Source organism: Psammomys obesus, unplaced genomic scaffold (genome assembly GCF_907164565.1).
Source record: "Psammomys obesus unplaced genomic scaffold, mPsaObe1.curated_primary_1811, whole genome shotgun sequence".
NCBI lineage: Eukaryota > Metazoa > Chordata > Mammalia > Rodentia > Muridae > Psammomys > Psammomys obesus.
The window spans coordinates 4659225-4682207 of NW_026587216.1; the positions used below are offsets into that span (position 1 = coordinate 4659225).

Consider the following 22983-nt stretch of genomic DNA (forward strand, 5'->3'; position numbering starts at 1 on the left):
ACACACACACACACACACACACACACACACACACACACACACACACAAAGTTCCTCATGTCCCTGTGTTCATGTTATATTTTGTTGTCTGAGCTTTCTTTTGTGAGACACTAACAACGTCTTCTGGCCTGTGAGTTTATTAAGGTCCACTAGAGGGCACCCTTCATATCTTTGGAGGTCGGGGAGGCAAAGCAAGTTTAAGTGTATAATTTTATTGTGAGTTTTGGGAGCTAGCTCTGTTAAGTTTCAGAGTAAATTTGCTACGCTTCTTAAGCTGAGACATGAGGAGACTGTCGTGTGTGGCTATTAAATTAGTAGCCTTGATAGTGAATGCTGTAATGTGGGCTGGAGATGGTCGTGGAAGCCTGGTGGATAAGACAGCTGACTGTACAGTTTTAGGGAGCCCTTTGTACTATCAAAAACTAGATGTGTATTTTATGTGGGGGTGGGATGGGGAGAAGGAATCAGATGATAAGTCAGACAGACCTTGGTTAATCCAAGGGACCCAGAGAAGTATGTGCTTCCAAATAATTCCCAGGGAGACGGCAGTAGGGGAGTGAGGAGATTGCTAGGAGCCTTTTTCAGGTCAAGTACTTTGTAGTGCTAGCTGTCCTGGGGAGGGCAGATGCATTAGGGAAGGCATGCCACTAAGAAGAGACAAAAAACTTCCAAACAGCGGCCTGCATGGGCCTTTCTTGCCAGTTCTGTTTTGTTGCAGTTGTTGTTTGTTTTGTTTTGTTCTTATTGAGACAGGGTCTCACTGTGAATCTTCTTGCTGGCTTAGAATTCATAGAGATATGTTTTTCTCTGCCTCCTGAGAGCTGGGATTGAAGGCACGTGCCACCATGCCAGGCTTGCCAATTCCTTTGCAAACCGAATCTATCTGTCTTGATTTGAATCTCACTCTGTGGACCCTGCTTGGGAATAGCTTGTCCCAGAGCTTCTGAGCCACCCTTTGTCTCCATGATAGTAACTGTGCAAAAGCTGTTGGGAAACCACAGGACACGGGGCTCACCTCCCAAACTTTTGATCTGTGTTAGCCTTGGATGAGATCTGTCTGTGTTTAAATCCTTGATACATTCTTAGAGACACAGCCTTAGTGGAATCCTTCTATACCCTGGTTGCATGAAAGAACCACCCCAGCCTCTGGTAGTACCACAGTTTAGACCCCACCCTTAAGATCATAATTAGACAAAAGTTAGAGCAACAAGTTAGATCAAGGATCTGTGAACAAATACCCTTGGCTGCAGTTATTCATAATTAAGTAAAAAAAAAAAAATAGCCTTTGAAACTATTCTTGATACTGTTTGACTTTTTATTTTAAAAATTACTGACTCTTCCTAGTTCTCCAATGAAGTAAATTCTGTATTTTGGTTGTCTGAGATTCTGCAGTGCTCTCAGGATTTCCTGGCTCGTATCTTTCACCAGCATAGCCACCAGGGGGCAGGTACAGTCAGCCAAATACTGTGGAAATTGTCTTCTGAGGGTGCGTGCTGTAACTGGTAGAGAAGAAAATTCAAGTTATCAGAGAAGGAAAAAGAAAACCTTATACTCTTAGTATGACCTGAGCCTGTGGCCATTCCCACAGGCTTTTGCTACCTGAATCTGGTTTTCTAGGAAAACCACTTGAGCAGAATGTTCTAGAGGGTGTGTGCTCATAGTTAAGCCTCCTTACACTTGGAGAATGCTTAGTTGAGGAATGAGTGCTGAAAAAAACGTGATGTGACCACTGGCAACCCAGGTGGCAGACATGGCCTTTATATTGCAAGAATGTTCAAGATGTTCTCCCCCCCCAAAAAAAAACCCAAACAACCAACCAAACAACAAACAAACAAACAAAAAAAACAGGCCAGGGAGTGACCCTCCTAAACACTTCACATGCTTTCCCAAACAGAAACAATTTCCTGAGCTCCTGTCTTACCTGTCTTGTGTGGCTCTGCATGCTTCAGATTCAACCCTGGGTTCTAAGGCACCAGCTGGGCAGCCCCTCTTCGTCAGGACAGCCACCTTTCTCTGGATTCCATAAACTCCCTAGTTTCCTCTGTTGGTCTCCATTTTCCTGTTCCAGCTCTTGAGCACATTTCTAACTTGTTATATTAAATGCTCTTCACTAAAATGCATGTGGTTTCAGCATTTTGGACACGTTTTTCAGGTTATCGTTTTAACACACTCTAATTTTTTTTTTCTTTTTTCTAGAACAATATCTACTTCAAGCTCTTAATGGCCCTCTGAGTGTACTAACTCCCTAAATGGGCCTTTTTCTTTCCCTCAGTTCTTTTGTTGGAACCATAACTGGAATTGTCAGCAGAGAACAGAAAGTACATGTTGGTTAGAGGTCGAATCAGGTAGCAGAGTCCCTGGACATGGCCTGGAACACCTACTTAATTTCTAACGGTAATTATATTGCACAGGCTGAGTTTGGAAAGAGTGTGTTTTTCACAGAAGACAGGCTAACTACCCAGGCATGCCCTGTTGGGAGCATGCAGAGTGGAGAGAAGCCAGGATGTTTCCACATGTCACAGACAAAAGAGAGTAGATTCTGAAAAGAAATAGGAAGAGATGTAAACATGGAAAAATTAAAATGAAAGAAAAGGTTGCTGGCAGCTCCGTAGAGGAAGTGTCTATGACGTACTTCCTTTTTAATCGGCGTACCACACAGTTCGAGCACGGGAAGTGTACAGGCTGCCTTTAGGATCCGTGCGGCCGTCACATGGTCGCACACTTTGTCATGTACAGCACCTTGACGTGGCTGCCCACTGCATCTTTTGCTGTTCACAGGAGATAAGATTTGTTCATTAACCTGGTTGAGACATTCCTAGTCCTAGTCACTACTTTGTAGAACTTAGTGATTCCATTACAGTTTTAGTTCATCTCAACCTGAGATAGCCATATATGGCCTAGAACCTTTCAGATGGTTATGTCTTAATAACGATGAGCAGTCTTCCAGTCTTGAAGACTTTCCTTCGTCCTTTGTGGAAGGAGTCTCATGTACTGCCAGCTTCTCAGAGCGCCTGAGGATGAAAAGAAGGCAGTGAAGAGGCAGTGTCAAGGAAGCCAAGGTAGCTGTGTTAGTCATGCTTCTTTGCTGCTCATGGGAGGGTATGCTGAGGCACACCATTACTTCCATGGGCTGTTGAGGGACCCCGTGTCCACTGCCTCCTTCCTTCCCTTGAGGATGAGAGAGAGAGTGAGCCTGACCTGCTTAGCCTCCACACTGACAAAACCAATGTTCTTTCTGTCATTTGGAAGTTGAATATCCCTAATCCCCAAACCTGAAATCAGTGGAACAGTAGGTATTTAAATCCCATTTAATTACCTGCCTGTGCCTTTCTCATTGGCTCCAAGGCCTTGAAGAAAGCACAGTGGCAGAATTCTGATCGGATTCAGTAAGTGTTTACACCTAAGGATTAATTCGTGATGTGGTCTGTTGCTATAGCTTTGATCTTTTTGTTTCATTATTTTTTTTCTCTAAAAATATGGGTATATAAAAGCTCAAGGACTAGGATGTATTTGTTCATTAAAAACTTAAACAGTAAAAGCTTGTTATAAAATGAAAAGATGAGAATTCTCTCCCTCCCCTTTCCACCACTCCCACTCTCAAGGGGCTGTGACAGCAATCACTTTTACACTGATGGTGTCCAAGTTTTCGATTTCAGTCCCTAGGTCCCTCTTGAGTTTCACAATCCAATCCCTAACTCTTGAGCCCAGATGCTGATTTATAACCATTTCTATTTTCCATATCATTGTTTGTATTTACATATTTGAGCTACTTACAGTCCTTTGGAATCCTTGCAGATGGAACCAATCCATAACTTGGTCAATCAACTAATTAGTGCTTCGTTCACCCATTTTTACACTGCTTCTCCATCCTGCTGGCCCCTCAAAGTAAATTCCTCTTTGTTCCTTACCCCCAGCCCTATTTCCTGTTATGATCCCATCTTCTTTTCTTTGTCTGAGCTCTCTTCCTCAGATAGCAGACCCTGTAGGTTGCAAGCGGTCACCTCAGTGCATTCACACTGTGGCTGCTGGAGTTCTGCCAGCCCCTCCTCTCACTTGGACAGTTACCCTGGCCTTTCTTCCCAGTTGCACTCTGCTGAGACTTAACTTCCTAAACCTGAGTGTCCTCAAGTCCCTTCCCTGCATGGCCACAAACACATTTTATCCTAATCCAGTGGAAGCTCTCGCCACATCTGGCTCTGGACCTGCCCTGACTTTCTTCTGCTGTGTTTTTTCCCTCTTCGTGCACTCAGGGCACTGTTCCATGCTCTCCTCTGGCCTCCTTATTCTCAGAGCAAAGAGAGGCCTCATGTCCCGCATTCCCCTGGTCCTGATATGTTCTCAGTGTGGCATGTGGTCATTTTGCTTTTTGTCAGGATTATAGTTTGGAGGCCCTGCTTCCATTGATTAGAAGTTTGTTTTTGAAAGGCCATATTGCAGGACTTTTTAATGCCATTTAACAGGCCAGAGTAAGTTCTCAGGTAATTACTTTTTGATTTTTCTTAAAGCTTTGAGTTGAGTGAGTTTTATAGTTTTCATATATAGTTAAGGCTGCTAACAAGCATATCTCAGGAGCTCCAGGTCTCTGTGCTGGCAGTCTGTGCTTGGTGGTCTAAGTTGATTAATGGGCATTGAGCATGTTCTCCTGTGTGCCTAAGTGGCCTACGAGGCTCTGGAATTGTAGTAACTTTTAGATTCTAAACCACAGCCTGCTGCATGTGTTTCTTAAATGCCACAAAATATTTTGGCATTTCAGTACCTTTAAAATACTGAAAAAAGCTGGGCCCCATGGCGCATGCCTGTAACCCCAGCACTCAGCGAGGCAGAGGCAGTTGGATCTCTGTGAGTTTGAGGGCAGCCTTGTCTACAAAGTGAGTCCAGGCTAGACAAGGCTAAGCAGACACTCTCTTGACCCCCACCCCCATAAAAATGCTGAAGATATTCTTCCAATAGGAGTTTTAATTTTTAACCCATCAATCCCTATATTTTAATACAGTTTCATATAACTAGATCATATATGGATCATTTATATGGATGAGTATTTTGCCTATATGTATGTCTGTGTAGCACATATATTCATAGTGCCCCCAGAGGCCAGAGACTGCATCAGATTCCTTGATACTGGAGTTACAGACCAGTCAGTGTCAGGAATAGAACCTGGGTCTTCTGGAAGAAATGCCAGTGTTCTTAACCACTGAACCATCTCTTCTGCCCTGATGTGATCATTTTGAACACAAAAATTTAACTCTTTAAACATTGTGTTGAATACACTGATTTAACTTTTATTGAAAATAGGCAGTTAATTATTTTTCACTGATTCTTTGAAAATTTCATGTATATGATGTTGATGTATCTTGGTCATACCCATCTATCACCTTCTCCACTTCCTCCCAGAAACTCTATCCTGTCTCCCTTTTAACCTTCCTATTTCCTGTCCTTATTTATTTACTTATTATTTTTAATACTCTGAGCCTGGTTAGTGCTGCCTGTATATATATGTACATGGACTTGGGATCATCCAGTAGGCCATGGGGAACTTGTCATTGGCCACAGACTCTTTCTCCCAGCACCCATCGGTTGCTGAGAGCTCCTCACCTGGGCCTCAGCCCTTACCAGTCAGTACTAGAATTTAGAGTCGGCAGGATCTTGTGCAGATAGGTAGCCACAGCTGCTGTAAGTTCAGATATGGAACAGCCCTGCCCAGTCCAGAAGAAAGCACTTCACAGCGCCCCTCCCCATCTGCTGGTTCTTTCTTTCTACCTCCTCTTCTGTCATCATTCTCCGAGCGCCTGGGGGTTGATACAGCTGTCCCCCACCCATGGGACTTACTTTCAACATTTGAGCAGTAATGCATTTCTGTGTTCACCACTACCTACCTACCTACTTTCTGACCAGGGCTGGGAAACAGCACAAATCTATGGATGTAAACGTAAGTATTTAAAAGACAGTTTGACAGTGTGAACATTGGGACATGTGAAGAAGCCTTAAGAAACTCCGATGATTTGTAACCAAACTAGAAATACAGTTTTGTTTTTTTTTTTCCTTCTAAAAAAGAAGTTTGAATAGAAGTACCTCACATGCCGTGGTGCTCCCAGAAGACATAGGTTATCAAGTGAAAATCTCAGTGCCAGGAACAGGTCACCTCCCTACAAGTGAGTCGGAGAGGCCCCAGAGATGCCCAGAACCATATAGGCTATGCCATTGCTCTTGGTTGTCCACCCTAAGTAGATGGTAAAACTCCGTTACACTTTGGTTGCAGGACACAGAGAAGTGAAGGGAAACTCATTGCTGGCTAGCTTTCATAGTTAGAATGCTTTATACAGGCTTCTGGTATTAAAAAAAAAAAGACATGGATGGTCTTCTCTAGTGCTGGGCCATGTGTGCTGCAGTACTGACTTGCCAGGCAATATGTACACACTGGTACAGTGTTGGCAAGACTGTTGGGGGAGGGTGCAACCAACACCCTTGCTTGGCTCTGTGGCCTGCTCCACAGGAGGGAATTCATGTCTGCTACTGTAGACAGGAGGGTTGTTGGGTTTTGTTTTAATGGTGAGAGGCTAGGTTTACTGTTTTCATGAAGATAGGATGGCTTTATGGAGTCCTACAAATTGCCTGTTGATAAAAAGCTGTGGCTCCCAAGTCACTTGTCCTCTCTCCTGAATTCCATCCTGTCCCAAGCTAGAGAGCAAGGCCTGGAGAAGGACTTGCCCGTTTCTCCCTGGTGCTCTGCACTTGAAGAACTGAGTGAAGGAACATGAGGCGCCGTTCCTCTAGTAGCCGTCCTGTACCTTAAGCTGGGCAGATGTTCCAGCCCTTTAAAGGCTAATGGCTTTTCATGCTTGATCAACGAACAGTGTTCTGGTGTGCCGGTGTTCTGGAACAGTGTTCCAGCCCTGCCAGAGTTAACCGAGGGGAGAAGCTCCTGGAGAGTGGTGATGACTTACTTCAGTGCAACACCATGGTATCTAAGTAGGAGGTGTTTTTGTGTTTGGTTTTCTGCATGCTGGGATCCAGCCAAACTAACCTGGAGGGTTGCAGGGCGCTTTCTGAAGCGTGAGGTCACTTTGTTGCCACAGTTGAGTCATAAATCCCTAGCTGAAGATGATCGGTATGACTTATTTGAATCGTATCCCAAAGGGACTGGTTAGTTTTGCTCTCTCTTAATTTTTTAGTTCAGTGGACAGCTTGTGTAACTGAGGTGCATCCCCCAGGAGCGTTCAAGTGACTGGCGCTTAAGGGAAGTGGTTTTCTTTTTTTCTTTTTTAATCCTTTTGGGATTCGTCGTTCATTTCACATTGGCTCACTCTGATTTCCCAACCTCTAGTTCCCTCCTGCCTCCTTCCCCTCCTTTCTTCCTTCCTTTCCCTCCCTTTCTCTTTTCCTACTTCCAGCCTCCTTTTCTTATGTTTCTGGCCAAGTGTGTTTCTAGGCTCCCATGATTTGTTGATGTTTGTTTGTTTGGGGGTGGTCCTATTCCGAGCTTGACAGAAATTTGGAATTCTTACACAATGTGGTTTGTTTACATGAGTTCTTTGTGTGAGCTGTAGGCTCAGGTAGAGTAGTTTTTTAGATTTTTTTTTTCTTGAACCACTTCAAGTCTCATTAACTTCATAGAAGATGGGTGTGTATAGATGCCTCTGTGTGTGTGGACACACCAGCACCGAAAGTGCTTTCTCTATCGCAGAATCTGAAAGAAGGGAAAATAAAAGGCAAGTAAGTCCCGGGAGAGCGTGAAGACGCTCTCTTAGGCTGAGCTGGAATGCGAGCGTGATTCATTTGTACTGAGGTCAGCTCCTCTGCCCCTCTGTATCAAGGTGCCTTTCCCCTTGCGCCTGGGTCCTGGGCACGTTCCCAGGAAAGCCCATGGAATCATCTCCATCACCCCGCCTCCTGACTTCCATGAAGTGTACCCAACCCTTGTGAGTATTTGAACCTCAACACTATTAAAAGGAGAAAATTGAAAGTGAACACAAAATGTTTATAGAGACCCAAACTGTAATATTGTTTTCTCATGTACAGTTAAAGCAATCTGGGGAAAGAAAAAATTTTGAGTGTAAGATAAGAAGGGAGGACAGGCAGTGTCACGTCCCTGCCCTGCGCTTTATTTATTTATTGTTTAATTCTAGAGTTTTATTTAGAATTAAAGAGGAAGAAAAGACACACCCACCGATCCCACTTTTATAAATCTCAGTGCCAGGACGAAGCTCAGGCTGGCCTTCTAGTTTACCGCTCACCATGAGTTCCCAGAGCTCAACTAAGAATAATAAATTCCATGATGTGCGTGTTTCTCATCTGGGGGCTTTTGCTGACTTCAGAGAGAGAGATTAAATGGGACTCGCTATTTAACTGAATTAGAAAACAGAACTCTAAGTAAACAGAGTGAGGACATACTGTCTCCAGGAGCGTCCAGGGTGCTTCGAGGCATGATGAGGATGATGGGAAGGTGCCGCTGTTACAGTGAAAGTGAAATGTCTCAGTATTGGGAGCCCGAGCTAGAGGTTTTCCAGGTAATGAGACACGTCAAACACCCACCCGTCAGGAAGCCGTCAACAGGGAGAAACAGGCTGACTAAAGTTCAGCAGCAGATTCCACACAGATGCACCTTCAGCTCTGGAAAAGCTGTCGTCTCCTGTAGAATCTTTTGTTTTCCCGTCTTTCATCCATAGCAAAGGAAAAGAAAATGAAGTTTGTGGGGCAGTGGAAATAAACTGTGTTCATAAGCTGGGTCAGTTTCCAAGATTCTTTTGACCTCGATGGTAGCCCATTTCCCCAGTCTGTCAGTCACACGTGTGTGCATACAGGTAAATCTGTGCTGGGTAATCTCTAAGACATAATTAACAGGGCAGCGCTGTGGTGAGCCAGTGTCCATACAGTTGAAGTTCCTATGTGATCATAGGTGCGTCCTAAAATGAGAAGATTGGGTTTAAGATCTGTTTTGGAAAGGAGTTTGTTTTCTGTGTTTAAGATGGAGCCTGGTAAACCTTGGCGTTCAGTTAAGGGTGCTGCCTTTTCTCTAAGGTGCCAGCGGCATAGTCACACTGCAGAGAGATGATGGAAATACAGAAGCACAGGTTTTTCCTTTCTTGGTTTCCTTCCTGATTTTACTGTCTGGTCATCGATGCTTCAAAGACCCTTACTATGAACAGTGAACCTTAGGACTACAAAGTTCCTAATGTGATTATAATACAACAACATTATAAAATGTTATCACTGACTCTTGTTTGTCTCTGTCTCTCTCTCTTTTTTTTTTTTTTTTTTTTTTCCTTTTTGGTGACCATTGTCTTTTCTACTAAGTGAACTTCTGTGATATACACTTCACGGATTTAAGACCCAGACTTACAGAAATGTCCCCAAAGAACTTGTATTTAATTCATATGTCATTTATCTAATTAGTTCCCTGCCTCTTTCTCTGGTGGGGATTGTCTCCATTTCTGGTTCCAGTTTTTACAACAGGGAAAGTTTCAGGAGTTTTCTGGTTCACCTCACTTTGTCCACAACGCCCCTCACCCCAAAGAGGAGGGGTGAATTTGAGACTGGATGCATTTTCCTCTCTTTTGCTCTCCTCTTCTCTCTGCAGCGGCTTTGCAAAAACAGTTTTGTGCACGCAGACATGACTTAACTCTACTCCGCACATAGAGAACTATTCAACTTTACTTTTATGTGTTTTGAATACTGCCCCATGCGAGACCGTGACAGCAATAAAGTATGCATGGCCAACCTTATTTTAATAGCGAGAGAGAGCTGCTTTTAATTAATAAGTGGATCTCTTGATGTCTGGGATTTTCAGTTTATTTTGTGGTTCTTTAGAGTTCTTCAATTATGTGGCCTAAAAGGGCTATGTTAGTGGAGACTAAATCCCTTTTAAAAATTCTGTCATTTAAGTGTTTTCTGTCTGTAGTCTGTTTTTTTTAGATTGTTGTTTTTTAAAGATGCAAAAACGAAAAGGACCGAGCAGCAGTAGTTTTGTGTAAAGTATTAACGTGCACAGCTCATCGTGGAAGCATGTGTACTTGAGGCCACAATGGAATGCAGCACCACGCACTCAGATAGGAGGTCTGTGTGCAGATCCGGGGTCTTCAGTTGGGACATCATAGCAGCTCCATTAAAACTGAAGAGTCTTGTTGTATCTCTCGTTCTTGACATCTGCCTGCAAGCTACTTGAAAATAGTCAGCTGAACCCCTGTCAAGCATCTACTGAAGGTTGCAAAGACTCTTGGTGACACTATCGTAGTCTTATCTATGTATAGATATTTGAATAAGTTATCTTCCTCAACATGCTTTCTCATTAAATACTCTTTTTCTTTAAATGCTCAAGCAGGAGCCCACAGCCAAGCTTGGCTCAAAGTCTACTCATGATAAAGTGATTCCTGGGAGACAACACAAATTATTTTGATTCATGTAGGAATGAACATATCCACAGGTGCTTTTTACAAACATATGTTGGATTATGCTCTGTTTTTCTCACAAGTGAGAACTGTCTGAGGGACATACTTTTGGGGTTGAAAGAAAATTGTTTGGGCTTGTATCATTTCATAGATACAGGTGATACTAACCTTGATGGGTTAACAGTAGGAAATGGCTAGATTGTGTGCCATTATGCTTTCAAATTTTAAATCCAGAAAACAAAGTGATGCTCTGGAACGGTATTTGTGGAAATGAAAACAAAGTCATTTTAAAAGTGAGATCTGAATTTTCCGATATGTTCTTGCATATTTGGTGCTGTCTCCTTTAGACTTCCTTTGGCGAGACACAGATACACCATACCGACCTGGCACTATTGTATTTCAGCCAGTAGATGGCAGTACTGTTCCACTGCAGTACTTCTTAAAGCCCCTGCAAGCACTGTCTAACATTTCATTACAGTCTAATTTTGAAAATGCCTGATTAGCTACATTAAGCAATGTTTGGGTGATTTTTCCCCCCTTTTAAACTTACAGAATTACAACCACAGCCTGAAAGGAAGCCATTATTGGTAGACAACATGATTATCAGTTGCAATTTAGTTGGTGTAGTCGCGGAGCAGCACATAGATGTTTAGTTATATTTGTAAAAACAGTCTGTACAAATATGCAAAATGGTTAACAAGAATGAGTATGACTTCCCAGTTATTTTAGATCAGTATTTTTATCTTAACTCTCCCTAGAGTACCACCTGATCATTATGGTGAATCATGCAAATAGAATACTTCTTAGTTCTGCTAAGAAATCTTGGTGTATAATTAGCCTGTAGACTAAGCTAGCTTATATCTGTGCAGTTTTTATTTCTTTGGAAGCTAGGACAAGAGCTATCGTTGGAGAAGGCGGATTGCGTCCTTATGTTGGGGTTTTTGCAGGTCTCTCAGGAATTGTGTAGTTCAGAACATCAGACTGCTCTTCTGGGTTTGCTGCGATCTGGATTATGTTGTAGTAATGGACCCTGTGATTGAGGTTGAATATAAAATAAAAACATTGTCATTTAACTTGATTGGCAGTTGTTGTACTTCAAGAACTTCTCTTATTTTAAGATACTTTAGGGGAGGACTCCATATTAGATAAGAAACAAAAGCATTATGTTATTAATAATCCATTTGGAGTATTTTGTGTTAGGAAATACTTTGGGAGATGTCTTCCTTGGAGATTGAATTTTAAGACAATTACTGCCTGTCAGTCTCCTGCTCTCTCATCTACCAAATTCATAGCTAGCACTGTAGAATTGTAGAGTTGATCTGGCCTTTTAAAAATTTACAAGGCATTTTAGAAGCAGTGACAGACACATGACTGCTGCCTTCCTGTGTTGCTCCTGTGTATGCTGGCAGGTCCGCTTGCCGGACATGAAGCGCCTGCACGTTTCGGAGCAGAAGGGACTCGCTGCAGTTCCCATTTTATGCTCCGTTTATGTGGCTAACCCTGGTAACTGTATAAGCTGGAAATTTGCCGTATAAGCCGAGGTCTTCTGACAGACAAAGCATGTAATTTCTCCCGGTTTCGCTGTGTAACTTGCCTCCTTTGGCATGGATAATACACTTTGACAATTCCTGTGTTCGAATGTGTGTGTGTGTGTGTGTGTGTGTGTGTGTGTGTGTGTGCGCGCGTGCGCGTGCGTGTGCGTGTGTGCGCGCACACGTCCGCACACACACAATGTAGACACAGCTATTATAACCGCTCTGAAATAAAATATGCTGGTGGGAGTTTGTGTGACTTGGGCCAAGTGAATGAAATTGGGACATTCCGTATTTATTGTCTCCTAGCAAGTCAGAGATAAGTATAATAATAACGCATTGCTAAGGTGTTTTCTGTCTTTTTTTTTTTTTTTTTTCTCCATCAGATTCTGAGGGGGGATGATGTCAGCCAGACAGGAAGTGCAGGCATCAAACTTACTGGTAGTGCTACACAGTGGAGTGAAACACTCTTGCAGTAAGAACTTCCTTTCTTCCTGGGAAGTTTTGGTACTAAGGTGCCCAGGTGGTCTGAGGTGGAATAAGTGATGTATTTTAAAGAAACGTTTATGAAATTGTGGTTCAATCAGAAACATAACTCATTGTTACTTTATAGAATCTTGGGAAAAGTCAAGATTCTTAGTGTTTGACCCATAGCATAGATGTCATGAGCAATGTTCTCCAGCCAGCTATATAGGATAAGGATGCATAAGGCCGTTGGGGAGGGGTATGGGTATGGGGGTGGGGGTAGTGGAGTTTGCTTCTAATTTTATGCACAGGCAGACTTGCTCTAATGTTTGTAATATTTAAAGGAGTTCAATAGGAGGCCCTTGATTTCTTTGATCTGATGGCACAGGCAGCTTAATGAGAAAGATTTTTCATATTGCATGCAGTATTGAACATTTCTGCCAGTTCAGACCCATATGTTATAATATTCGATTTACACCTCAGATCCCATCTTTTATTTCTCACCCTGAATCTGCCCTCCTCCCTCTGCTGAAACAGGTAATTACAAAGGTCCTCAGATCACTTTTTGTAAAGGGGCACCCTGACGGGTACCATGACTGAAGTGTGACATGGGCCTTTTCCAGTACAATGGGTGGCCTGACATTCCTCTGGAAGCCAAGCTCATTCAATATTCGGTTCCTCCCCCTCCCCCTCCCCCTCCCCCTCCCCTTCACACACTTAGCTTGAGTCTCACTAAGTCTGGGGTTTCTTCACTGAAGACTTAGGAAAATTGCTTCGAGTTCTCAGATTGAATTTTTTATGTGTATGACTTCATGATAGCATTAGCATGTGCTTTGATCCATGTGTGAATGGCGCTGGGTCGGCGCTTATTGCCATATCCAGATGGTGTTACAGGGAACAAACAGTTGTGTTTTAAGATTTCTCAATAGACTGTCTAGACTGGCCGTGCAGCAGACAGATACAGCCACCCATCAAATTAGCGTTTGTCAGATTTATGGTAATGGTTCACCAAAGCCTTCCTGTCATTGACATTAAGATTTACGCCTCCAAAGTTATTTTGTCTTCCACAGAATATAGCTTGTGATTGCTTGGATTTAAAAAAAAAAAAAAAAAAGAGCTTAAGACAGAAAAGTCTTGGTGAATGTGAGTTGTTTCTGAATGAAAAGAAAAATATAAAAGGAATTAAACAGTGGCTGCAGCTCAGGGTCTGTATTGATTAGGGAAAGGCTCCCTTCCCGCCATGCCCCTCCCTGTCCTCCCCCCATGAGTGGCAAGAAGGATGCTCTGCTGTGGCTGGTGTCTCCCATTTGCCCTGGTTGGAAAGAAAAACATGTATGTGGGTGACTGTGGCCAGATTTTGCCCTTTCATGTTGTCACTCCTGAGTAATGTGATCTGCTGTCCCCACACGGTGGGGGTAACCTTTTGACAGGCAGGGTGTCTATCCGCAGTGGAAACGTTTTCCAAAGTCTGGCCAGGCTGCCTTTGATCACACCTCCTTCCAGTGCGGGGGTCACAGCTCCTATGCTCCCCCGAGAGCCACAGGTTTCTTCCAGGAAAGACACAGGGGAGACACAGGGGCTTAAAATGAATAAATAAATAACTATGACCCGAAACCCTCCGCAGTGTTCAATCATCGATGCTACGAAGCTGGGCTGGACACATCTGCCACATGTCAGATTTAGGACATTTCAGGCTGAACTTACCCAGCACAGTTCTTTAGTCCTTGGGTCATGGGGATGAGCCTTTGCACCTTTCTCATCCAAAGCAATTTGAGGAGTGAGGGCCATCCCATCCCGAACACGCAGAGGCATGTCTGGAAATGTGCTTTCCTATTATTGTACATTGGTGTAAATGATGAATGGCTGGGTGGCTGGGCGGCTGGGGGTGGGAGAGTTGATTAAAATTCAGAGACCACGGCAGAGAAGTTCATAGGGAACTGACTTGGTGGAGGGGAAAGGCTGCAGAGTTCCAAAGCAAGCTCCTTCATTCCTCTGTTCCTAGCATTTGGGAAAACCCATAATGGCCCTTTAGGTATGTCAGGATGGAGACAGATTTCTTATTTAAAGGGCTTCTTACCTCTTCCCTGGGCAGTAGTAAAGCAAGTTTAGCACCTTTCCACCGAGGGCAGGGAGGGACTGAGGCTCCCTGTGCAGCCCCCCTCGTGGCTTTACTTTGCTTACAGTCCTTTCTTCCTTTTTGGTCCCTTCTAGGTAGTCATTGTTTGGTGGACCGTTTTCCTGGTCTGTCTTTAAAGGTTTCTCATATGTGTGTTTGAATTTAACAGTGAGCGCTTTATCAGCTGTATCGAAGATGCTGTAATTGGTGTTCACGATAAATCTGCATTATGTATGTTATGGTGTGTGTGTGTGCACCCCACCCCCCCCCATAATGAAATAATGACTCTTCAGCTTTTCTCCCATTTAGGTCTTTAAATTTATATATCCTAAATTACCTTACTTCCCCCTCCCCCCGCATTGATTCCTTTAAATATTAGGAATTTACTTTCTAAAGTGAGTTATGACCAATTTATTGGAAAGTATTTAAATACTTCTCTTACGTGGCTGTAAACTTAGATGATTTCCCAGAAAAATATGGGAACATTTTGCTGAACAGTTTTGTTTTTCTTCCAAACCTGCCCTTTTCTCTCACTATTTCTCTTCTTTTCTCCGTGTTTTACTTAACCTGAGAGGCTACTCATATTTTTATTCCCTGGACACTTTATTTCCCGTGGACACTTGGTGATCTTCACTGGGCTTTGACGACGTCTAAGTGCACTGTGAACAGAGCGATATCGTTTGAGGGAGGTCTCCAAAGTGCAGCTAAATGCCGTTGTGGCCACTTATCTTCCCGTGGCCTCTTTAGGGTTGTGACAGTGGAGAGGTACTGAAGGGTGTTCAGTCCACGGTCAGCTACAAAACTTACCATTTTGGACTTGAAAACTATTTTTAATTCGTTGTAAGAAACAGTATAAATTTCACAAGACACATTTATAGTGTTTTTAAAAAGTTAACTGCCTCCCTTACACGTGTGTTTTGTTGGAAATTGGAAGGGTTGAATGGAATGCTAGCCTTTTAGCAATGTGTGAAAAGATATTTAAGTAAAATTCATTCCCCTCCCCTCCTTTAGTTTAAGACTTTCCTCTCTCTGGGACTCCTCCACTGTGGTCATTCGGGTTTACTATTTTTAGAGGGAGTTTTGACAGTACACTTTATGCCTTGTTTACTTGATCAGATGACATATTTAAAGGAACCACAGGATGTTAGAGCTTTAGGGGACCTTAGAAGGCGTCTAATTTAACAACCTCGTTTTTCTAGTTGTAGAAACAGCGAGCGGTATGGATAGGTTTAGTATTTGAAGTTGTCGAGAGTACCGTTCCCCATCTCTGATTTTGTTTTTACGTGGCTAGCGGTAGCTATGCCTTTAACTGGTGGCCCCTTCCCCTAAATTCGCTTGTGCTCTCTCTGTCTCCATTTGACTAACTAGTTCAAAGCTAAGAAAGCACATGTCTTTTGTGCAGCAGATTATACCACTGGAGAGATTGTGAAATACAGAGCCCCCTGTAACACACATTGCTAAGGTGTACCCAATAGCCATTTCCCCTCTCCTGCCAAGGCTGCAGTGTGTCTAACGTGGGGCAGTGAGTTTGGAACTTGTCTGAACTACTTACACCCTGTGTTGTGTAAACTTTGCTCACAGCCAAGCTGTGCCTGTGCTTTTGGTTCAGAGCAAATAATCTCATGTGTGGGTGTGCCATTTGGGGGTTTGGAGAAAACTTTTACTCTCTTGTGAAGAGGGATCCATGTAGTTGGCTTTGTTCAGGTCCCCTCCCCCAACTCATTTCTGGTTTTTCTCTGTGGCGTTTAGACGCTAGGTAGCTTTCTTACTACCTTGGGGGAAGTGCTAGCTTCTTTTAAGTCTTGTTTATTTAAGCCAGAGGTTGGCATTTTTATTAATCCAGTGATTGGCAAATTATAATGCCTGGGCTAATCGTGTCTTTCTGTGCATTGCTATTGGGACACAACTTTGCCTGTTTCTTAGGTTTTGAGTGTGGCCACTTCTAAGCTGTGACAAAATTGGGTATTGACTGAGACTATACTGCTTCTGTTCCTTTATGAATCCATGGTATATATGGCTGATGTGTGTGTGTGTGTGTGTGTGTGTGTGTGTGTGTGTGTGTGTGTACAAAGAGAGGGAGGGATGTGAGGTGGGGAGAGAGAGACAGACGGTATACAATTTCTACTACTTTAAATTTGGTTGTATCTCATTCAAAACACCATGGAGTAAATTTTTATGGTACTTGCAGCCAAACACTTTCTTAGTGGAATCAGCCACACTCCAGACCTCTAACACATTTGGGGCCTGGCATTTTTTAAGCTATTGAAATTATTCTTGTCTGGTTAAGTAGGGCTGTTCCAGATAAACAGATCCCTTATTTTGGGCTTTGTCTGCTTCTTTAAACTTTCTGATTTTCTTTTCTGTTTAATAATAAGGCAAGATTGCTCAGTAGGTAAAAGGCACGTGCCACTAAACCTTTGAACCGTGTTGGATCCGTGGGACCCCCTCCCGTGGAAAGAGAACGGATTCTTGCATGTTGTCAACCGACTTCCAGGTGCCAGGCAAGGAGATACACAGGTGCACATACTCATGTCCCTACCCATCCACAACTAAATGTCAGAAAGTTATATTTTTACAAGAAGCGTCGATAGTAATAGTAAGAGGAGAATATGAAAGTGCCTGAGCATTTAAATGTTATCTAAAGCTAACTTTAGCTCTTTGAGATTCCAGTCTTATACCTGTCTGTGAGATTACTTTCTGGACTGTAGGCAGGGAAAGTTGTCAGGTCTTTAATCAGTGATTAGTCCCATGGCAAATCTTGGGGCCCCAAGGTATGACTTATTCAAGTGGTTATATGGAGCTGCTGCTGCCCCCTCCCCCTTTCGCTTTCTTCTCTTCGTGTTCTAGAGTTGATGTCCAGTGGCCTGTGAGACAGGGAGAACACTGAGAAGAGCACCAGCTCTGTACCACTGTGTTGCACTGTGTATACTTCAGAGCAGCCACTCACCTCAAAGGAGAAAAACCCTGAAAGTGTGTTTCTGATTCAGTGACGTCTACGGTTGCACAGTCTGTTTCTGTGCATAAAGGAAATTTTAGTTTGATTTTTGTGTCAAGGTAGAGTTCTCCCTTATGTGTGACTGCACAGATGATTAAAAAATACCCACTAAAAATGTGTTTTCATTTTTGTTGATACAAGTCTCAATAGTGATTCCACTTGGTTGCAGATTCTGTAATGAATTATTGCAGAAAGGCCACTCAGGTGGTTTCTAGAAGACCAAACTAATCATGGGTTGTTTGTCATATTAATTAACTTCTCTGTCACACTTGTATGTGGAAAGAAAAGAAGTTGCATGATACGCATTTAGAGTCATTTTCAATTGTAAGATGTTCCTCCTTGTAAAAAAAAAAAATCTTCATGGTTGTTGGAAACCCGTTGAAGATTAGTAGGTTCAAACAGCAACAAAGCATCCTTTGGATAATCAAAGTCCCAATGTCTTCACTAGTCCCAAAAGGGCATTCATTTTAAGATCTCAGAGGGTTTACCATATGCCGGTGTCCATAAGTATGAGAGAAATTATGTGGGGATGGAATATACTGGGTAAGTTTGAGTTTCGTGATGATGTTTGGCAATGCTGTACCTTTCTAATGTTTTAAGGCTATATTTTAGTACAGTTGACATTGTATTGAAATGCCATTTAAGTGTTGTCAAGTCACTGTCTTAAGCTTAGATTTCCAAGGATATATTAGAATTATTTAGGAAGTAAGGGTCGAGTCCAGTAAAAGCAGATAATACTAGGATATTACTTTCATCAAAATACTCTTGTCTTATGGAGGGTATTACAGTTCATGAAAGAAAGAGTTTTAATTTAACTGGAGAATTTTATGGAGCTGATGCCCTGTCACAGATTTTTACTAGATATTTTGAAGCAGATATATTCAGCCATTTCCTACAGGTAAAATTACTTCATAACAAAGAAAAGTGTTCTGTGAATTGATCTTGTTATGCTTGCATTTCTACCTTTCAGCTCACATGGAAGACATAAAGGAATAAAATGTGTGTATTGTATTCTGGGAAAATATTAAGACACAAAAGAACAAATTGCCTGATTTCTACCCTGCGTTCCCTTTTATAGTTTTTAAGTGACTGTCTCCTCGGCTATTCTGAAAGCACATTCTAATTAATACTCTGTAATCTTCTACCTCACTGTGTTTTTATAATTTGAAGAGAAAAATGTGACTTAAGAAGAAGGTAGCTGTCTTTTTGGAGGGAAGAGGTAGTTATGAATTAATAAGAGATAAAAAATTATAGAGGCTGCCAGTTTCAAAGGCCCGGGGAGAATGTTGACTTTGCAAATAACTGTTCACAAATTAGTCTTTTTATGCAGTGTGTCTGGCCAGTGTCTAGGTACTAAAAATGACTTGAGGTGAGTGATTTGTTTTCATTAAATATTCCTTCAAGTAACAAAGACCTAAAGATACTCTTGAAAAGAATTGTACTATTGTGCTTCAGAATGCAGGCATTCATATTTTTCTGATGATTTCATAAACATGTACATCGTTATGTAAGTGTATATTGATTCTCTTGTGCATACCTCGCCTTCTGTATTATTTAGTAATTTTCTTAAAAGTTAGGGCTATATGTCAGTATGTGTTTTAAAATGTCAGCTGATTTCATGGAACATGTAGAAGTGATCCCCCCTCTTCCGGTTCCCATTCCTTCTCTGGTTTTCTCTATTTTCAACTATTTAGCTTTTGGGTTTGTTTATATTTGTCGTTGTCCTCTCGGTCAGTGTGCTCATGTTGCTGCTGCTTCTTTCCTGTCTAGTTGACGTTCCCAGTGGCTCCCGGCTTTGGAAAGAGGGTTAACTTTTTCCTATCGCTGTCCTCCTCCTCTGACTGCCAGAATGTTAGTGCTGTGGATTTGGATAGATCCAAGTCTCTATCTCCTTTCCCCTGCTATAAAAATGTTAGACATGGCTGCCATCTGCTGCAGTATGTTTATTTTTCGCCATTCAATTTGATTTTCCGTAAGGTGAATTATTGTGATGTTTTGTTATTTACTTAGTTTCTATGTCATTGATTTTTTTTCTTGTTCACTCCGCCCCTAGTTGTACAGATCTTCTCTTCCTAATGTGATAATCGGGATGTTATCAAATCCTGTCAAATTATTGGTGACTCTTCTTCCAGAACCCCCTGATCTGCTCTTTTTTTTTGGGGTGGGGGAGTGATAGCTTTCCAGGGCTGTGTGGCTGTGTGGCTGTCATCCATGGCGGCCCCTGAATTGCCACGCTGGGGACCCCTTCTCCTGTGAGGTCCCTGCTGGCATCCAGGTCTTCTTTCTTCACTCACCCCGGGGTGTACCAGAGGTCACGATTTTGAGACCTTTCTTATCAGGCTCATGATTGATGGCTTAGTTGGTGCAGACGGAGTCCTGGGCTGGGCATTCTTTTCCCTCACAATTTCAGAGGCATTGTGCCATTTGTTTTTAAGTTTCCAGTGTGGCATCTAGAAGAACCATCCTATTTTGTCCTCAAGCCTTTGTCTCAAACATTTTTGGTTGGCAGGACTTTGTTTTTAATTGTGTTTGGCAACTGTAGTTTTCTGACATTCCATGCTGTGCTTTGCTATAAAGTTTGATTTTCCTTTTTTTTTTTTTTTTTTTTTTTTTTGCTAGCCAGAACTAGGCCCTTTGAGGGGAAAACTTAAACCCTTAAATTCTGCAAAAATTTCATGAAACTTTCTCCATTTCTCTTGGCTCTCTTATAGCAATCCTTAATTTTCAACACTTTTCATTTTGTGTTTTTCACTTATATCCTGTTTTCTGGGAGATTTGTCCCTCTCAAATTTAAGCTTTTTATTGTGTTTCACATTTCTGTTTACCTCCCCTTTTCTACATATTTTATGATATCCCCTCTGATATTCATTATATATGTCATGTATTTTATTTATTTAGTCACTTTAAAAATATTTACTCATTTATGCATCTGAGTGCCTGCATGTCTGAACACCACGTGCATACCTGGCACCCACATAGGTCAGAAGAGGGTCAGGTCAGGTTAGAGGGTCAACTTCAGGTTAGAACTGAAGTTGAAACACTTGTGAGTTGCCATGTGGGTGCTAGGGACTGAACCTAGATCCTCTGCAAGAGCTGCCAGTGTTCTGAACCATTGCTCTTTAGCACTTATTTACTTTTGAGAAAAGAACTGTAGCCCCTGAATGCCTAAACCTCCTCCCTCCACCTCCCAAGCACTGGGATTACAGGCTTGTGCCATTGTGCCTGGTTTATGGGGTTCTGGGGTTCAACACTGGGCTTTATGCATACCAGGAAAGCACTCTGCTGGCAACTCCATGTTCCGCTCCCATGGATTTTAACTTCAGATTTTAAAACATAAGAAGTGTATACTGGCTTATATGCTATACCTGCTTACTCTGAGCAATCATGTTTTTGTCTTTGTTTTTGTTGCTTATTAATCGCTTTTCTCAGATGTCTGTCAGTCTTTGTCTACTTATATTCAAGAGTATGAAGTCTTTTATTGGCGGGGTTCCCAGTCAATCAGATCTTTAGGTGTTCTCTCTTGGGCTGGTTTGATAATCCAATAAAGAATCCTTTAAGCACCAGCATGGTGAAGATGAGCCTGGATCCGGAGGCAACTGTAGATAGGGGCTGGCCACTCGGAATCCCTCCTCCACAGTCTCGCCTTGTTCTTCTTAGTACGGTTTGCTTTGCCTGCAACCTCTGCCTGAGGAATCCTAGATGTGAGACCCTGTTTGGTCTTTTCAGGGAAAAGATGTGAAGCCTTTGGTAGTTGGGCAGTTGCCTTGCTCCATGAAGTGGGGGAGAGGACCTAAAATCCAATCCCCTCTTCAGAGGGCTTTGAGCTAGTCTGTTTTTACTCCTATGTTCACCTGCTTCTGGGGCCAGATTCACTCCTTACTGCGCTTACCTTCTCTTCTGTGGGGGCCCTTATAGTTCACTCCCCGACTGCCTGTTAAGACTCAGCGTCACTTGATAGGCAACATCAGTTACAGTGCAGTGTTCTGTGCTCCATTTCCCAAATGATTGTAGCTCTATTCGATGTCCAAGAACATACAGCATTTAAAAATTGTTCTCAAATGATCTCTTTAAAAGTTATTTTGGTGCAGTTTCAGGGGCAGGTATTCAACTTTCAGCTTGGATCAGAAGTCTCTTCCTTATTTCCTCCATAACAATCACTCCTAAAAATCACTCCGGCCCAGAGGGCAGATGCAGAGCCTTTCCACAGAGCAGCAGTCCTGAGCAGAAGCAAGAACTGTCTCCGCTTGGAGTCCATGCCTTTCTTGTTTCTAGGGAGAGGTAGCATCGTGGGGTCATAGTGTCTGCTGTAGAGAGGTTTTTTTTTTGGGGGGGGGGGGGTATACCATGCCTTTTTTTTTTACCCCTGTTTAAGGGACCGGGGTCTTTGGGCTGTGAAGGGGGGGGGGGGGGGCGTTTAGGAGTGTGTCACATGTTTTTCGCCTACTGTCAGTGGTTTTGGATCCCTTTTCCTAGTCTGCTTATCATGTGGCATTGACCTCCTGTTCAGGAAGAGCAAGGCTTCTCTTAGTGGAACAGGAGTGATCTGAAAAGGAGGTCCGTAGCATACAGTCCAAAGTTTCCCTCCATGAAAGATGAGGCTGATCAGTGCTAATGAGCCATCTTAATTCCACATATCTGCCACTGATGCTGTTTAAATATCTGTTGTGCTTTTGAATGGTTTAGTGTTTCAGGACTGGGCTTGGCGGTCAGCTATCTGAAATGCTGCGAAGAAGCTGTCGTAGCCTGTCCTTATGGGCCAGAATATGAGTGGTGTGGGGGCATTGCTGGGTTTTGGATTGCTGTACCTTTCTCTTGCTCCCATTCTCCTCCTCTGTGTATGGCTCCTCCTCTTTCACATTGGCTTTTTGATTTCTGTAGCAAATCAAGTCCTTTGTCTCCTCAGGAAAAGTGCAGCTCCTTCACCTCGGAACACTGTTCTCCTTATTTTCTCTGGTAACTCCTATTTTCAGCTAAGGCAGCCCCACCCCACCCCCGGACTTTCCATCTAAATTGGGTTACCTTTGTCAGACATTTCGTTTCCCCCTCGCTTTTGGAAATATACTTGGTAGATGATCTGCTAAACTTTTCCAAGGTTCACAGCACTTTCTCCGTGTCAGCGTTTAACTGTTGATTTGTGTGATTCCCCACTTACTGTGTGGCTTCTTCTCTGCACTCTAGTTTCCATGAGGGCAGAGAGCATATCTTTCTTGTTCATATCCAGCATCTCCCTCTGGGGATGAAGTTTTAGCCAGTTGCTATTGACGAGATGAGAGAGATGAACGAAGATTGTCGACTCAGGACACTGATCCTGCTGGCAGCTTCTATAAGCTATAGCTGTAAAGGAGCCCTGGTTATTTTCAGTATGTAAATTATATAGCTCATAGGATTAAACAGGCTTAGATGTTGCATAATCATAATAAAGTTTGATTATTATTATACCCACTGCTTGTATGTATGTATGTATGTATGTATGTATGTATGTATGTATGTATGT

General features: G+C 42.6%; 1 protein-coding gene across 3 annotated transcripts in view; it reads left to right on the forward strand.

Moving 5' to 3' along the window:
• The window catches only part of Arl15 (ADP ribosylation factor like GTPase 15), a 368038-nt gene that overhangs the window by 70240 nt on the left and 274815 nt on the right, over positions 1 to 22983 (forward strand). The window lies entirely within an intron of this gene.